This window comes from Camellia sinensis, chromosome 1 (genome assembly GCF_055761805.1).
Source record: "Camellia sinensis isolate YWXY chromosome 1, ASM5576180v1, whole genome shotgun sequence".
Lineage (NCBI taxonomy): Eukaryota > Viridiplantae > Streptophyta > Magnoliopsida > Ericales > Theaceae > Camellia > Camellia sinensis.
In genome coordinates this window covers 138,604,022-138,619,997 of record NC_138961.1, presented here as the reverse complement: position 1 = coordinate 138,619,997, position 15,976 = coordinate 138,604,022, and the positions used below count along the sequence as shown (strand labels likewise).

The following is a 15,976-nucleotide window of genomic DNA, read 5'->3' as shown; positions in this document are numbered from 1 at the left end:
ACGACTCATCTCCCATTACCGCTGGCGAGAGCTCTCCTTCTCATCTCACTCCCACTCATTCACTAACATTGCTGCTTTCGAAAGCTCTTAAACCTTCTTCATCTTCTCCATCTACCATCAACAAATCGTTTCTAAGTGTGCTGCCCAATCACTCGATTTGGCATACTATTATTCACAATCTCCTCTTATAAATCATCTTCTTATCTGCGGACTACCCTAATTCAACCCTAAAACCCTCATTTTGAAACCCCTCTATTATACCAGAAAACCTAGAACCACCATCATCTTCATTGTGTAAAATTTCCTCTATACAACACCATTACTGGTGAAGGTTTAATTGCTAATGATTAATGTGAATACCATTCTATACTATAAGAAGATGAATTTCACAAGATTTGGATCATATTGGTTTATTTGTGACTTAAAAATTCTGACTTTGGTATTCTAATTCATACCAAATTTGGAAAAAGGTTTTCAATTTTGATTTATTATGGTATTTACTTTAGATCTATTGTTTTGACTAGAGGGTGTTTGGATCTACGGTTTTGGTTTTGGTTTTGGTTGGATATTGAACTCATGCTTCCCAGATCAAAATCATTCGACATTTTTGCCCATTTGTGGTTTTTTATGAGATTAAAATACAAAATTTTGTAATTACTAATTTCTTCCTTTGTTTTATAATATTTTAACAGAATTGAAAGTCTTATATATTGTAAATTATTTATTTCATATGATTTCCTTGTTGCCATGTATCTTTGTCTGCAAATTTTTGTTTTTTGTTATTTATTTGGCAGCATAAACTTGTATGCTGGGCCTTAGATATATATATATATATATAAGAATGGAAGGTGTTGTGAATCTAACGCAACAAATTCTCTAATTTGCCCTGATTTTTCTATCATAATTCTAGGTTAACCAACTGAGATTGAAGCCTATATCTCTATCTTGCAAAGTGGTGGACTAATAGAGCTTGCAGTCTATATCTGTGTCTTGTAAAGCAGTGGACTCTAGCTTTAATTTGAATCATATATATGTCTGCAATTTGGAATTCATGGTGTCCAAGAGATCAGCTCCCAAAATCTTGTTTCCAATTTGGAATTCACAGTGCACAATCTGGTATGTTCTTGTCATAAACCTTGTTTTTTTTCCCTTTTTTTGGGGGGGGAGGGGGGGGGGACATGATGTGGGCACTATTTATGGTTTTCAACTTCCTTGGTTTGCAGAGGTTTGTATTGATTTTATATGGTATTCACCTGGTGTTTGTTAGTATATAATGTGCACACCATATGCTTGACAATATGCCCACGAGAAAACTTATTTTCAACATGAGCCCAAAGAATATGTTACTCATGATTTGTTCCAAATATCTTCTGAAGTCTTTTATTGTGTTAGTCAAAAAGTAATGGTTAGTTAATAATCTAAGAACTTGGTCTCTGAGAGGGAGATTTTGTGAACTAGGGCCGAGCTAGGTCCAGGTATAGTAATGGGCTGAGCTATGGGTCGAGGTGATTGGGCTTCGCAACTTGGACCTTACCTCTGTTAGTTCGGTCAAAGGCGGCCGCAGTTAGCTCGGTTTGAGTAGTCCCAACCGAGGTATAGGTGGGCGGGACCGAGCTAGGCATTACCCATAGAAGCGCCGAGCTGAGTATGTCGGAGGGCATAAGTTAGCTTGGTCGTACTGGTATTCTACCATGGTAAAATCATCTCCCTTGAGTAAGCAGTGGGAAGGGTGTAGAAGGAGGAGCATTACCTTTCTGATTCCTAGGAGGACTTTGCTAAGGAGAGTAGAGTTCTACTAGGATTGTGCAAACCATCTTACTTGGTTGGTAGTGAGTAGGGTGTGTGATGCCTAGGAGGACTCATGTAAGGAGAGTTGGAATCCTACTAGGGTTGTTCTAAACAGAATCTATAAAAGCTCATAACCAGACCTATGGACAGTTATCACAACTTTGATTCTTGAATACACAGAGCTTTTGTCTTTTGTCTATTTTGCTAACTTAGGCATCGGAGAGGTATCCGGCACACACCCGTTGGTTAGCTCACGTTTGTGTTTTCAAGAAGTAAAGCGACGACGTTTGAAGGAGTGTAAACTTGATCAACAGGATTATACGAGAAGATTATTTCGTGTTCGTACAATTGGCTCTGTCTATGGGAATTGCACAAAGAACAAAACCTTTTGATCAAGTTTTCCTCTTTAGTTGAAATCAATGGCGCACAACGAAGATTTGTCGCAATATGCTATTGACGGGCAAACCCCGGAGGGGGGCGGGAGCTGCGAAGGTTTGCCTTCTATCCCACCCATGGTAGAATTAGAGCCCCAGCGACGGAACTCCCGAAGGGACACACGGGAGAGACGGGGCACTAGTCCCCGTCGCTTTCGAAGTCCAGAAAGACAGAGGCGGAGGTTGGATCCTCAAGTTCTGGAGGATCGCATAAGGGAGCAAGACAAGTTAATAAGGAGAATGGTGGCGGACATGGAGACAATGAAGCGCCAGATAAAGGGAAAATGGGCGGCGACAGGAGAGGGGCGCAAAGGCAACACGCTCCCTCACCACCCGGAAGATCGTGATAGACATACCACACCATCGCTAACAGAAAGTAGGAGCCTTAGAACAGGCAACACTCAATCAAGGACTTCCAGGACTCGTTACTCCAAGTCTGAGAGAACGAGGACTGAAAGGTCACAAACAGAGGAAGCAGCTATCGGCCCTCGCATACGCACCAAACGATATCCAGGCACACGGTATTGCCTAGGTTAGCGGACTTACGAACAGTACTTGAGGAGAGGGCCTGATGGAAGGAGGATACCAGGGCTCGCGACCCGCACAGAGTTTCAGCCCTATAGCGATTGGTCCCTAGGACACATGGGAGTGTCAAGGTAGGAATGCCAATACCACGCCTTGCTTACGAACCAGCGGATAAAGTATTAGCAAGGCTATAGAGCTCGCCGTTCGTTCCGGCAATTGAGAACGCACCGCTACCTTCAGTCTTCCACCAGCCCAAATTCACCACTTATGAAGGAAAGACAGACCCCTACATGCATTTAAGCCATTTTCACCAGGTTATGGCAGTATATCGGCGAAATGAGGCCCTAATGTGTATCCTGTTTCCATCTACCATTGGCGACCTAGGTCTAACCTGGTTCGAAAGATTGCCAAAAGGCAGCATAGCCTCATGGGCACAGTTGGCAGAAACGTTCGTGACTAGGTTCAGAACGAATACCAAGACACCAGTAGAGATTGACCAGCTACTCTCCATTGACATGGGCGAAAAGGAAACATTGAGGTCTTACAACGGTCACTATTGGGAGACCTTCAACCAGATTGGTGATTGCCCTACCAATCTCGCCATTGCACAATATAAACGAGGTTTACCAGTCGGTAACAAACTGAGGAACCCAATGACAATGATGCCACCCCTCACGATGGAGGCCCTAATGGAGAGAGTACATCAACATATCCGAGTAGAGGAAGATAGCACCCATGCTAAAGCAAAATCTGGCACAACAGCGATGCCAGATAAAAAGGCTACATCGAAAGTCAACACGGTGGAACAACTAAGCAGGAATGGGTGAGGCAGCCGAGCCAATAGAGAAGACCCAGAGAAAGAAAGTTAAGAGTCCGCACTGCCATCACCACAGTATTCAATAAACCTATCTACCAGATTCTCAGCAAAATACGTAATGAACCCTTCGTTCGGCGGCCTGCCAAGTTGGGAGAAGCACAAAGGGGCTATGACGAGAGGTCGTGTTACACCTTCCATGATGAGAAGGGGCACCGCACTGAGAATTACATACCATTGAGGTAACATCTAGAAGAGTTAGTGGTTGCTGGACACTTGGATCAGTATATAGAAGGGGGTACACAGCCAGTCCCCTAGGACCTTAACGGACCAAACGGGATGTCGGTCAACGGTCCACCCTAAGACATAATCAACGTTATACATGGGATCGTCGAACCTGAGCGGGTATGTGAACTCAGGGGGATGATCAAAAAGGCTAAGCACTTGAGAGAGGTATTAAGTGCATAACCTACCATCAAAAAGGGCAGAACAGAGGCCACGAACGTCATATCCTTCTCAGATAAGGATCTAGCAAGGCTACATTGCCTTCACAATGACGTACTGGTGGTGACTTTGCGCGTCAAGAACTTCGACATCAAGCAGATTCTGACTGACCAAGGAAGCTCATGCGAGATAATGTACTACGAGACCTTCAAATAGCTGAAATTGGAGGACAAAGACTTGCCACTTGTGACATCTCCCCTTGTCGGTTTCAACTCAATGCCAGAGTGGCTAATAGGCAAGATAATCCTCCCAGTTACGGCAAGAACCATGACAAAACAGGTGGAATTCTAGGTATTGAAGGTCCCTTCCATTTACAACATAATCTTGGGAAGAACATGGCTGCATGCCATACGCTCAGTAGTGTCAACCTACCATCAGGCATTACGATTCCCTAACGAAACCGGCATGATTGAAGAAGTCTTAGGAGACCAAATCATGTCGAAGTAATGTTTCGTCACAGTAAACGGCAGCCGTGCTGCAAAAGGGTTTGTTCAGATGGTGGAAGGGCTAGAAAGCAACGAACTATTTGCAAATGTCGGCAAAGCAGCAGAGCAGAAGGCAGTGGAAGACTTGATTGAGGTAAGGATAGATGAAAAGAACCCAGAAAAGTTCTTTTTGCTCGGCTCGTCTTTGTCCAGCACTGAGAGAATAGAGGTCATGGAATTTTTAACCTCTAACATCGAAATGTTTGCCTGGACACCGTATGACATGCCTGGCATTGACCCAAACTTCATCTGCCACCAACTTAATATCCACCCAACTGCCAGACCAATTATACAGCACACTCGCAGATCGGCACTCCACCACCCAAAGATAGCGGCGGAGGAAGTGGGTAACTTACTGGAGGTAGGAGCCATCAGAGAAGTGCACTATCCTAGGTGGATATCCAATACGGTTGTAGTGCCAAAGAAGAACAGAAAATGGCGTGTTTGAGTGGACTACAAGACAGTCAACAAGGCATGTCCAAATGACAGTTTTTCTCTACCACGGATAGACCAACTGGTGGACCTGACGGTAGGACATAACCGACTTAGCTTCCTTGATGCGTATCGAGGTTACCATCAGATCGCTATGTATGAACCAGACCAGGAGGTCACATCATTTACAACGCCTAGAGGATTGTATTGTTACAAGGTCATGCCCTTTGGCCTAAAGAACACAGGGGCTACATTCCAACGAATGGTCACCAAAATGTTTGAACCATTGTTAGGCAGAACAATGAAGGCTTACATAGATGACATGGTGGTCAAAAGCAAGGATAGAAGGACCATCTCAAGAACCTAGATGAAATGTTCCAAATTCTGAAGAAGAACAAGCTGTGTCTAAACGCATCGAAGTGTGCATTCGGCGTAGGATCAGGCAAATTCCTAGGTTTTCTAGTAACCAATTGAGGTATAGAAGCTGACCCCTCTCAGATCAAAGTAATCCAAGATCTTGAGAGGCCTAACACAGTCAAAGAGGTACAACATCTCACTGGCCTAGCAGCCGCACTCAACTGATTTATAAGTCAGTCGTCCGACAGATGTCGACCATTCTTCCAAGCTTTGAAGGCGAAATTTGAATGGGATGAAGAATGCGATCGTGCCCTAGAGAGCTTGAAAGACTACATGACCTCTCCTCCATTGTTAGTAACCCCAGTGCTAGGAGAGGATCTCTTTTTGTACTAAGTGGTTTCACAGCATGTAGTCAGCGCAGTGTTGGTAAGAGCGGAAGGAATCCAACACCTGCCTATCTTTTATGTTAGCAAAACCTTGCTGGGCACCGAAACCAGGTACTTACCATTGGAAAAATTGGTATTGGCTTTGATGATGGCCTCGAGAAAGTTGTCACATTACTTCCATGCCCACACCGTGATCGTCCTAACGGCTTTTTCATTAAAAGCCTTATTTGAGAGGGCAGATTTCTCTGGACGAATCTTGAAATGGGCGGTGGAGTTAGGGCAATTCAATATCAAGTTTCAACCCAGAATAGCAATAAAGGCCCAGGCTTTAGCAAACTTTGTGGCTGAGTTTACACCAGGAAGCCATCATATCTACCCAGTTGACTTGACTGATATAATCGAAGTGAGGGGGGAAAGTGCCGCAAGAACTGTGCAGCCCCTAAAACAAGATGCCCAGCTACATTCCAAACCATACAGGATTGAGGACAGGAAGGAAGGGGCAAACCACGCTATTCCCAGCGAGGACTCATCAAAAATTAAAGACTTAGGGTAGTTAGATAGTGAAAATCAAACCCCGACAGCAGGCATGGACTTGGAAGAGAACATCAGCAACACCCATGACCCCAAGACATCATCCGACCGCTCTACTTGCTGGAAACTATTCGTCGGAGAAATGTGGAAGCTTTTCATGGATGGAGCATCTAATAGGCACAGTGCAGGACTTGGCATAATCCTCATCTCACTAGATGACCTAATAGTGGAACAGGCAGTCAACCTTGGCTTCCCAGCATCCAACATGAGGCGGAATATGAAGCACTGTTAGCAGGCCTAAAATTAACACTTTTCATGAAGGCCACCAAGCTAATGGTTTATAGTGACTCCCAACTGGTAGTAAACTAGGTTTCAGGTGACTACGAGGCAAAAGATGAAAGGATGGCTAAGTACTAAGAGTTAGTCAGCAAGGAGATCATGAAGTTCGAAGTAGTTCGGATAGAACAAATCGGCCGAGAAGAGAACAGTAGAGCAGACGAGCTGGCAGATTTTTCTTCAATGGCAGATACATCTATTCCACATCCATTATTGATTGACTTCCTACCCAGACCAAACATTGAAGAACCCGAAGTAGTTGAGGTATGTTGTGCTGAACTAGGCCCTTCATAGATGGACCCCATCATAGTGTTTTTAAAAGACGGCATCTTGCCTGAAGAAAAGAAAGAGGCTAACAAAATTAGAGCAAAATCACAGCGATTTTGGCTCTCTCCATCATTGGCGTTTTACAAAAAATCCTTCACAGGACCTTACTTGAAATGTGTCCATCCTAGTAAGGTCGAGGCATTTTTGTTCGAGATACATGAAGGCGTATGTGGAAGCCATCAAGGGGGAAGATCATTGGCTTACAGAGCAATTTCACAAGGATATTGGTGGCCAAACATGCAAGCAGATTCAGAGAAATATGTCAAGAGGTGTGAGAAATGTCAGAAGTTCGCACACCAAATATATCAACCAGCCAGAGAGCTTCTACTATTAACTAGCCCATGGCCTTTCGCAATGTGGGGCCTGGACATAGTGGGACCACTTCCAATAGCACCCGGCAACAGAAAGTTCTTTCTCGTAGCAACAGACTACTTCATAAAGTGGGTGGAGGCAGAAGCACTCGCATCAATAAAGGAGAAAAATGTTAAGAAGTTTGTCTGGCAGAATATCATAACTCGATTCGGCATACCCAAGGCTCTAATGTCTGACAACGACACTCAGTTTGATGGCAAAATCTTCAGGGGCTTTTGTGAGGAATACAAGATAGAATTCTATAACTCCACACCAACATACTCTCAAGCGAATGACCAGGCAGAAGCATTAAACAAAGTCGTCTTAGATGGTTTGAAGAGAAGGTTAGAGAGAGCCAAAGGCAAGTGGGCTGATGAGCTTTCTCATGTTTTATAGGCTTACCGTACCACACCTCGGCGATCAATTGGAGAAACGCCATTTTCCTTGGCTTATGGCATGGAGGCAATAATCCCACTGGAAGTAGGCCTCTCCACTTTTAGAAGTGAAAATTTTGACCCAGACTTGAATGAAGAAGCCATAGCCTTGGAACTCGACCTTGCAGAAGAGAGAAGGGAAAGAGCTTAATTTCACATTGCCTCATACCAGCAGGAGTTATCCAGAAAATATAACCAAACAGTGCATCCGAGGCAATTCAAGATTGGGGATTAGGTATTACGCAAAGTAATGGGCAACACTTTGGTACCTGGAGACGGCAAGTTATGACCTAACTAGGAAGGACCATACAAAGTAGTTGGTTTAGCAGGAAAATGGGCATATCACTTGGAAGATGGAGACATCAAGGCTATTCCCAGGCCATGGAATATTGCCAATCTCAAATTATTTTATTTTTAGTTTTTTCTTAAGATATTTGTAATTTTTTTCCCTTTTTCAAAATAAAACAAGTAGTTTTTTTCAGCATAATTCTTTCTACTGTAAAAGTTGTTCTCAATCATTACCAGCAAGGGGCAATCAGAAAGTTTGACAGGAATAACCAAACATTTAGCTCTTTTCAGCCGAGATAAGGATCTAGGCTGAAGAACGTTGGCAAAAATAACCAACATTAAGCTCCCTTCAGCCGAGATTAGGATCTAGGCTGAAGAAGGTTAGCAAGAATAACCAACATTTAGCTCTCTTCAGCCGAGATTAGGATCTAGGCTGAAGAAGGTTGGTAGGAATAACCAACATTTAGCTCTCTTTAGCCGAGATAAGGATCTAGACTGAAGAACGTTGGCAGAAATAACCAACATTGAGCTCCCTTCAGCCGAGATCAGGATCCAGGCTGAAGAAGGTTGGCAGGAATAACCAACATTTAGCTCTCTTCAGCCAAGATCAGGATCTAGGCTGAAGAAGGTTGGCAGGAATAACCAACATTTAGCTTTCTTCAGCCAAGATCAGGATCTACGCTGAAGAAGGTTGGCAGGAATAACCAACATTTCGCTCTCTTCAGCCGAGATCAGGATCTAGGCTGAAGAAGGTTGGCAGGAATAACCAACATTTAGCTATCTTTAGCCGAGATCAGGATCTAGGTTGAAGAAGGTTGGCAGGTATGACCAACATTTAGCTCTCTTCAGCCGAGTTCAGGATCTAGGTTGAAGAAGGTTGGCAAGTATAACCAACATATAGTAAAGAAATTACAAAGCTCTTGACCGAGATGGACATCTCGGCCATAAAAATTAAGACAAGACAACTGAGCAAAGAGTTCAGACATACAAATTAAAGTTGAAAGGCAATTACAAGCAGAGTATGAATCGAACAAAAAGATTGGAAAGTAGCAGTTTTTCATTCTATTTGAAAAATGTGCATTACAAGAGGTGGGGCGTCAGCCCGGTTACAATTTCAAAAGAAGAAAAACAAGATCAAGCAAATAGATCATCCAAATCTACATCAAGGTCAACCCGAGCTTCACTACTCAGTAGCTCAATTCCAGCAGGTAGGTCGGTCACGGGCGCATCATCAATCGTACTTGGCACCGGTGGCTCCACCCGAGCTGACAGAGCAGTCTGGAGATCGTGATAATTGGTAACAGGTAGGGCGTTGTTTGGCTTTGGGGATTCTTTCTCCCTCTCTCTTGAAGCAACTTTTCTTGAATGACATTGGTGTAGTCCGCAATATAACTTGGAATGAAGTGGGGAGAAGGGTTCTGGAAGACCTCGGTTTCTGGGCCGTAACCGAGCTTTGTTGCAGGTGCCTTCCATCCGCATTTGAAAAATATATCTTTTGCAGCTTCACATTGCAGGATGTAGGTGGCCTCCCCTTCCTTGTAACCCCTATCTTCAGCGTCCTCTATTTTCTTGTTTCGCTCGGTGATCTCGGCATCCTTCTTCTTTTCAAGCTTGGCCAGTTCACGCAAGTAGCGATCTTTTTTCTCGGCCAAAGCCTTCTGCTTGTTTGCTTTCGCAGCGTTGACCAGCTCGGTAAGTCGGACGATTTCAGATTCAAGCTTGGTTGTTTTCTGCTTGGCTTCGTTCAACTCGGCCGTCTTAGCGTTGGCATCTGCCACAGCCAGCCGCGTTGTCTTGCGCAGCTCCAGCATGCGTGTAATGACCCTCATTCTCGTTTTAGTCACGTTCATGTACATCTGCGTGATTTTGTCTTGATGAGCTTGCATTTGTAGATTTTGAATTGTTTTGCCTAAGTAAAGGTCCCTGTCTTGTTTTGTACTTGTGTGATTTACCTGTGTATTACTGGTGTGCTTTGTTCCTTGCTTGGTGCGTTAAGCCTAGGTCACACCCTTGAACCTCTTACACCTAGGATGTAGCGACCCTAATTTTCTTTAGTCATTATTTATTATTGTTATGGTTATTATTATCTTATTTTATTTTTGACTTTATTAATTGTGTGGTCACATGAGAATTTAATGTGATATTTAATGTGGTAATTAATTAATTTAAAGTGTTATTTAATTATATATAATTAATCAAAATATTTAAATATTTATATTTGTTATATATATAATAAAAAAAGGGGTGTTATATATATGTATATATTTAATCTTATATTTATATTATATATATTATAATTGTATTGTATTATGTAGTATAATAGTTGATTAAGTTCTAATAGGATTAGGTTTTACTATAATATAATATGTAATCAACTAGGTTTAGAGTTGATAAGAAAGAAAAAGTAGACAAAAAAAAAAAAAAAAAAAAAAAAGCCGTTGGAGAGAGAGAGAGAGAGAGAGAGATTGATTGAGATCAAGAAGAAAGCGACGGGAAGAAAAGAAAAAAAAGGCAGACAACGGGGAGAGATACAGGAGAGGATAAAATAAAAGGATTAGAGTTTTCCTTTGGTGGCTCCTTTAGTTTTGCAAATATTTTTTCGATCTTTAAAAAAATATTGTGAGTACAAACCTCATTTTCTTTGATTTATGTTTAATTCTTGTTTTTATTTATTTATTTGATATTAGTTTAATTTTGTATTTATATACAGATGATAGATTAATTTTAATTATTTTGATTAGTAGTGTATGTAAGGTTTAGGGTTTTTACATGATTGATTGATTTTAATTATTTTGTTTAGTTGTGTATGTAAGGTTTTGGGTTATTTGTTGATTGATGAATTTAATTATTTTGATTAATTGTGTATGACATGTTTAGGTTTTTATATGCATTTATTTTATGATTGTAATCACACTCATGGTTATATGAAATTAAAATTAATTAGGAACCTATAGATAAATTCCTTATACTCCACCATGACTCCATGGATTGTTGTTTTATTTGAGTGATGGTGAGAAAGAGTGTAAAAAAAAAAAGTGAGGATTATGAGATTTATTTGAATGCCTTAGGCTTGACATTGTTATGTTTATTCTCATGTGTGAGATATTGTGTATATATTTATTGTTGCCTCGTTCTCATGAGTAGACGAGTGCTTTGATTTGCGCACGTACGTATATGCTAACCATCCGGGGAGTGTGAGTCAAACTTGGGACGATATCCCCGTGCAAGTTTGGCTTCGGAGCGGTGTTAGGTATACGAGAGGCACATGGGATATATGTGTAGGCCGGAAGGGGAGGGCCGAAGTGGTGGAGTTAAGGTACAAAGAATTTAATTATGAGTTTATTAGTATAGTGTGAATTGTACTGATTTGTACATCTTGAAAAATAGTAAACGATCTCGATAAATTATGAAATTTAAGAAGAGGCAAGTATACGTGATTCTAGACAACTTTTGTGTTTTAACTTTTTATTAAAAAGATCAATTAGAACTTATAATCAGATAATCTTGGTTATTATAGTTTTGATTTATTTTAACAATGCAGATTTTAGAGGCTGTTTTAACGTACGAAACGAGCTCATTTTTATTGGTTTCGCGTAAACTGAAGTAAAACATTATTCTGCACACTTTTCGTGTTTTGAACTTTTTCGAAAAAAATCATCTTAGGATAGTTTCTGTTCGTTTTCAGTTTCAGATTTTTCGATTGAAATCCGTCTAGGTTTTTATATCAAGTTTTTCTCTCAACCTATTCAGTTTCTGTTAAATTCGTTCACGCTTCATTTTAGGAAATTTGATTCTGTACAACTTTCGTTCTTTGAGTTTTGGTCAATTCAAATTATTTAAGCATGAAACGGTACATTTTTATACTTTTTCAGCAGCTTACTTATGATTAATTTATATTAACTTTATTTTTTTTGCAGGATGGTGGGTCTTACTAACTTTTCATACAGGGCTGACCCACCATATTTTTATTTCTATTTTGTTTATTTTATAATCAATTTATATTTCGTTGTGTACGGACAAGAAACTAAATGCTACCGTATCTCGGGAAACTACACATTCATCTCCGTGCGATTAGAACTACTTGTCTTGTCCCGTAATAAGAATTTAATGTATTTTTGTTTGTGTCTGGTGGACACGTGGGTGTTGAATCTTGTATTCATATCAGTATATCTGTATACTGACCCGTTTTGTCTCTTGGCAACTCAGGTGCGTTCTGTTTGAGCGCAGCCGAGCTTCCTTTGCAGGATTAGTTGAGGCTACGGTGGTGACGTAGATTTACTATAGTGTTGGACTTGTCGTTTGAATTTCTTTTCTTTTCTTTTCTTGAGCTTAGGGTTGATATTAGTTTATGTATTTATTATTATTATTTTTTTTATAACTTTAATATTGGAATAATTTGGCATGGTTTGTAACCGTACTTTATTTAAGTTGTTTTGACTATTTATTGTTACCTTGATGTTGAGGTATTGGTTAGTTATGAATTTATGATGGATGGCTTGGGTAGCGTTTAGTTTTTTTTTTTTTTTTTGTTTCACCTCTAAGATTTGGATGATAGAATATTGATTGGGGTTAGTCCTAATATAATATTTAATTGTCCGAATTTTGAGGCGTGACATAGGACCATCTTGGAATCCACTTTGGTTGACCTCCACCTTCACCCTAGGACATTGGCCGAGATGTCATCATCTAGGCCGAGGTGTGCATTACCTAGGCCGAGATGTATATCATCTGGGCCGAGGTGTTATCATCTAGACGTCCTAGATCTTTGATCCCTGCACCTAGTGATCTTGTTCTTGGACTAGTATGACCTAGACCGAGGTGGGGCACATCTAGGCCGAGGTGTGGCACAACTACGTCAAGTGTTATCCTTCCTAGCCGAGATCATTGAGACCATACTTGCCGAAGCCTATGTCTTGATCCGAGATCCTTGCCTTGTCAGAGTGAACTTGTCACCTTACTTGTCATACACACTTTGTCATATCCTTGTCTTTTCACTCAGGCACCTTTTTGAGGAAATCCAATCCAGTAGTGCCACGTGTCCCAGCAGAGGGTTAAGTCAGCCAGCAGGAGAGAAAACATATCATTTGCTATATCTTTGTCCTAGAAGAAAGAGAAACTCTAGGAAGAGAGGAAGAAGGAGTTCTTAGAGTGAGAATAGATTTTCAAGCTTGATTCTTAGAGTTTGAACTGTTGGATTCGTGTTTTGAGGTTAGAGTCTTAATCTACTCTTGTTGTTTTTTATATTGATCTGATCACATTGCATGATCTAGCATGATTCACGAGCCATGCCTTGATTTGAAGTTTGGTTTTAGAAAGAGAAAATGATGTTCTTATGTTCTTCAAGAAAACCCACGTTTTGATCCGAAAGTTTGTATCAAGATCCATGTTTTTGTGTTTGTTTCCATAGAACCTTCAAGTATGGGTACCCACGTCCATGTTTTTGAACTCATATCATGAAATCTCAGATTTTGAATAAAGAAGTTATGATTTTAGCATTCATGTTTTTCATGTTCATATTCTTCATGTTCTTCAAAGGGAAACCCAGATTTTCCAGACTTTATTTCCTTAATGTGGTCACCGGGACCACACCTCGACCAAGAGGTGTGGGACCTCGGCCAAGACCTGGTTGGTATCCAGCATGCTTTCCTGAGATGAAAAACAGTGTTTTAACTCCCAGCACATGTTTTACTTTGTCTTAACCTAGTTTTGAAAGAAATGCCGGGATCATTTACGCTCATATAGAGCTTGTTTTAAGGATGCATTGCACAACCATCTTTGAGCATTATTTCTTGTCTTCTTGAAATGCATTCAGTGGACTTTGCCATGTATTTGTAGGTCTTGGATTCTTGCCTTAAGCCCTTCACCCGAAGAGCTAAGTGAGTGGTATTTTTAATAAAGCTATGTTATAATGTTTTGATAAAAGCTCTGCTTTGTTTTGTTTTAGAAAAGTATTTGTTTAAGTATGAATGATTATCCCTAGTTTTGTATTAAGTATTATCTTGTTTTGATGACATTCTTGGAAAGTCCTTAGTGCTAGGGGACTATAATGCACCTAGTATCCTTGTTTGAGATATCTCCCTTGCCACCGACGGTCTTGTACGGGTGGGTTTGTCTAATCGATTCCCGGTCGATTATTCTCTTGTTTTGTTAGGAATGTCATCCCTTGTATTATATTGATGCTAGTAAGTATCCCTTGAAGCTTTGAAAGACTTGATAGATGAACTTACTTCGTCTCTTGATTTTGTACAAGCTATGATATGTGTTGTTTTGATAAAGATTTCGGATAATATTCATTCAAACCTTTATTATTTGTATCATTCACTGAGTATCCAAGCTCACCCTCTCCTTATATATATGTAGGTGACGAGCAAGAAGGCGGTGACGCCTAGATGTATTTTGCAAGTTGTGTTCGGATTCATATTTTGCTAGCATCTTGAAGATTATGCTTCTTAGCTTTCTATTTCATGTCTTTTGTATATGTCGGCTTGAAAAGCCTTTTGGTCAAGATGTAACATGCACTTTACTTTATCTGTATTCAAGTTGTAAAACTATATTAAAATGTACGTCATTTCATTTGATCTATGCATAGCTCTTATGGACTATTTAGATTTAAATTTATTGCTTCCGAACATGTAACCCCCATATGTATACTCTGATTGTATGAATATTTGCGAGTTGGCTTTTGGTAATCTCGGATTACTGGCCATCATGGCACCATTCTACTAGGGGTGGAATGGGGTCGTGACAACGTGCTTATGAGCAATGTGGTTCTTTTGCATAGCCTGCGAAAGGAGAGATAGAGACAATGATTAAAACCGAGCAAACAAATGTATAAATTGGAAAACAAACAAATGGAGCACTTACCAGCACCATTGACTTAGTTGCCGAGCGGATGGCCTTGAGCTCGGTCAAGTGGTCGTGGTGCTCTATGTCGGCTGGCAGACACACGCTTTTAGCAAGGTTGAAGGCAAGCGTGTGGTCCTTGTCTGCAATCACCGAGTCTGTGTCCGAGATAGCCCGATTCTTGTAAGTCATTTTTGGTGCCCATTCTGAAGGGCTAGCTTCGTCGGTGTGGATAGGCTCGGGGCTCGGCTGTGTTGTTCCAGGAAGCACGTGATCCTCCTCATCAATCAACCGCTACTGCTCGGTCGAAGAAGTGGGTGCACGCTTGCTTGGCCGAGATGAGGAGGCTCGGGCTGTTGGTAGGGCCACCACAGCCTCTTGTGTTTGTTCGGCTTGTGATGTCTCGGTTTGAACCTCGCCGGCTGGAGTTGTTTCTGTGATCAGTGCTCGGACAGCTCGACGCTTGGCCATTTCTTGTTCTTCGGTTAAGAGAATGAGGTTGATTTGGGGAAGGGTTGGATCTGGTTTTTGTGATGGTTCGAGAAGGAAGTCGGTTACCCTGGTCTTCCTCCTTCCGCTGTATCTGTATGTTGGTTCGAAGTTCAGTAGCTCGGCCCAACCCCGGTGACGGTACCGAAGTGTGGCGTGAAGGGTGTCCTGGTTGGCGTACTGGTACTGTGATTTTAGCTGGTTTAGATCTGCATAGAAGAAGGATAAGACAGCGGTTAGCACGGTGTAAAATTATAGCCTTGAAAAGCAAAACAAAAATAGAACCGAGGTATCTTTACCAGCAGTCCCCTTGTTCCAATTTATGTTGTAGCCCGGTATTTGGGCTTCCTGGTCTTCAAAGTTACCAGAAACTCAGAAAAAATCATCGTCATTCAAGTCTTTGTCCGGTGTCTCTTTTATTATTTTTTCTTGGCCTCTTCGTATTCTTAAATAATGCACCCAACCGTCGTCATTTTGGCCAAGCGAATATTGGTGAAAAAGCTCGGCCAATCCGAGGTTGAGGCCAAGAAAGCGGTTTAGCTCGGCAATGCCATTTATTATTCTATAAGAATTTGTGTTTAGTTGGGTTGGGCATAGTCTAGTCTGCTAAGGAACTTGCATATCAATGGCTGAACTGGGAATCGGAGACCGG

General features: G+C 41.3%; 1 long non-coding RNA gene across 1 annotated transcript; it reads left to right on the top strand.

Moving 5' to 3' along the window:
• Positions 1-911: 911 nt before the first annotated feature.
• Positions 912-14,568, top strand: LOC145797840 (uncharacterized). The gene is made up of 2 exons (XR_014339149.1): positions 912-1,116; positions 14,353-14,568. It is a non-coding gene; the product is annotated as an uncharacterized LOC145797840 (long non-coding RNA).
• The last annotated feature ends 1,408 nt before the right edge of the window (positions 14,569-15,976 follow it).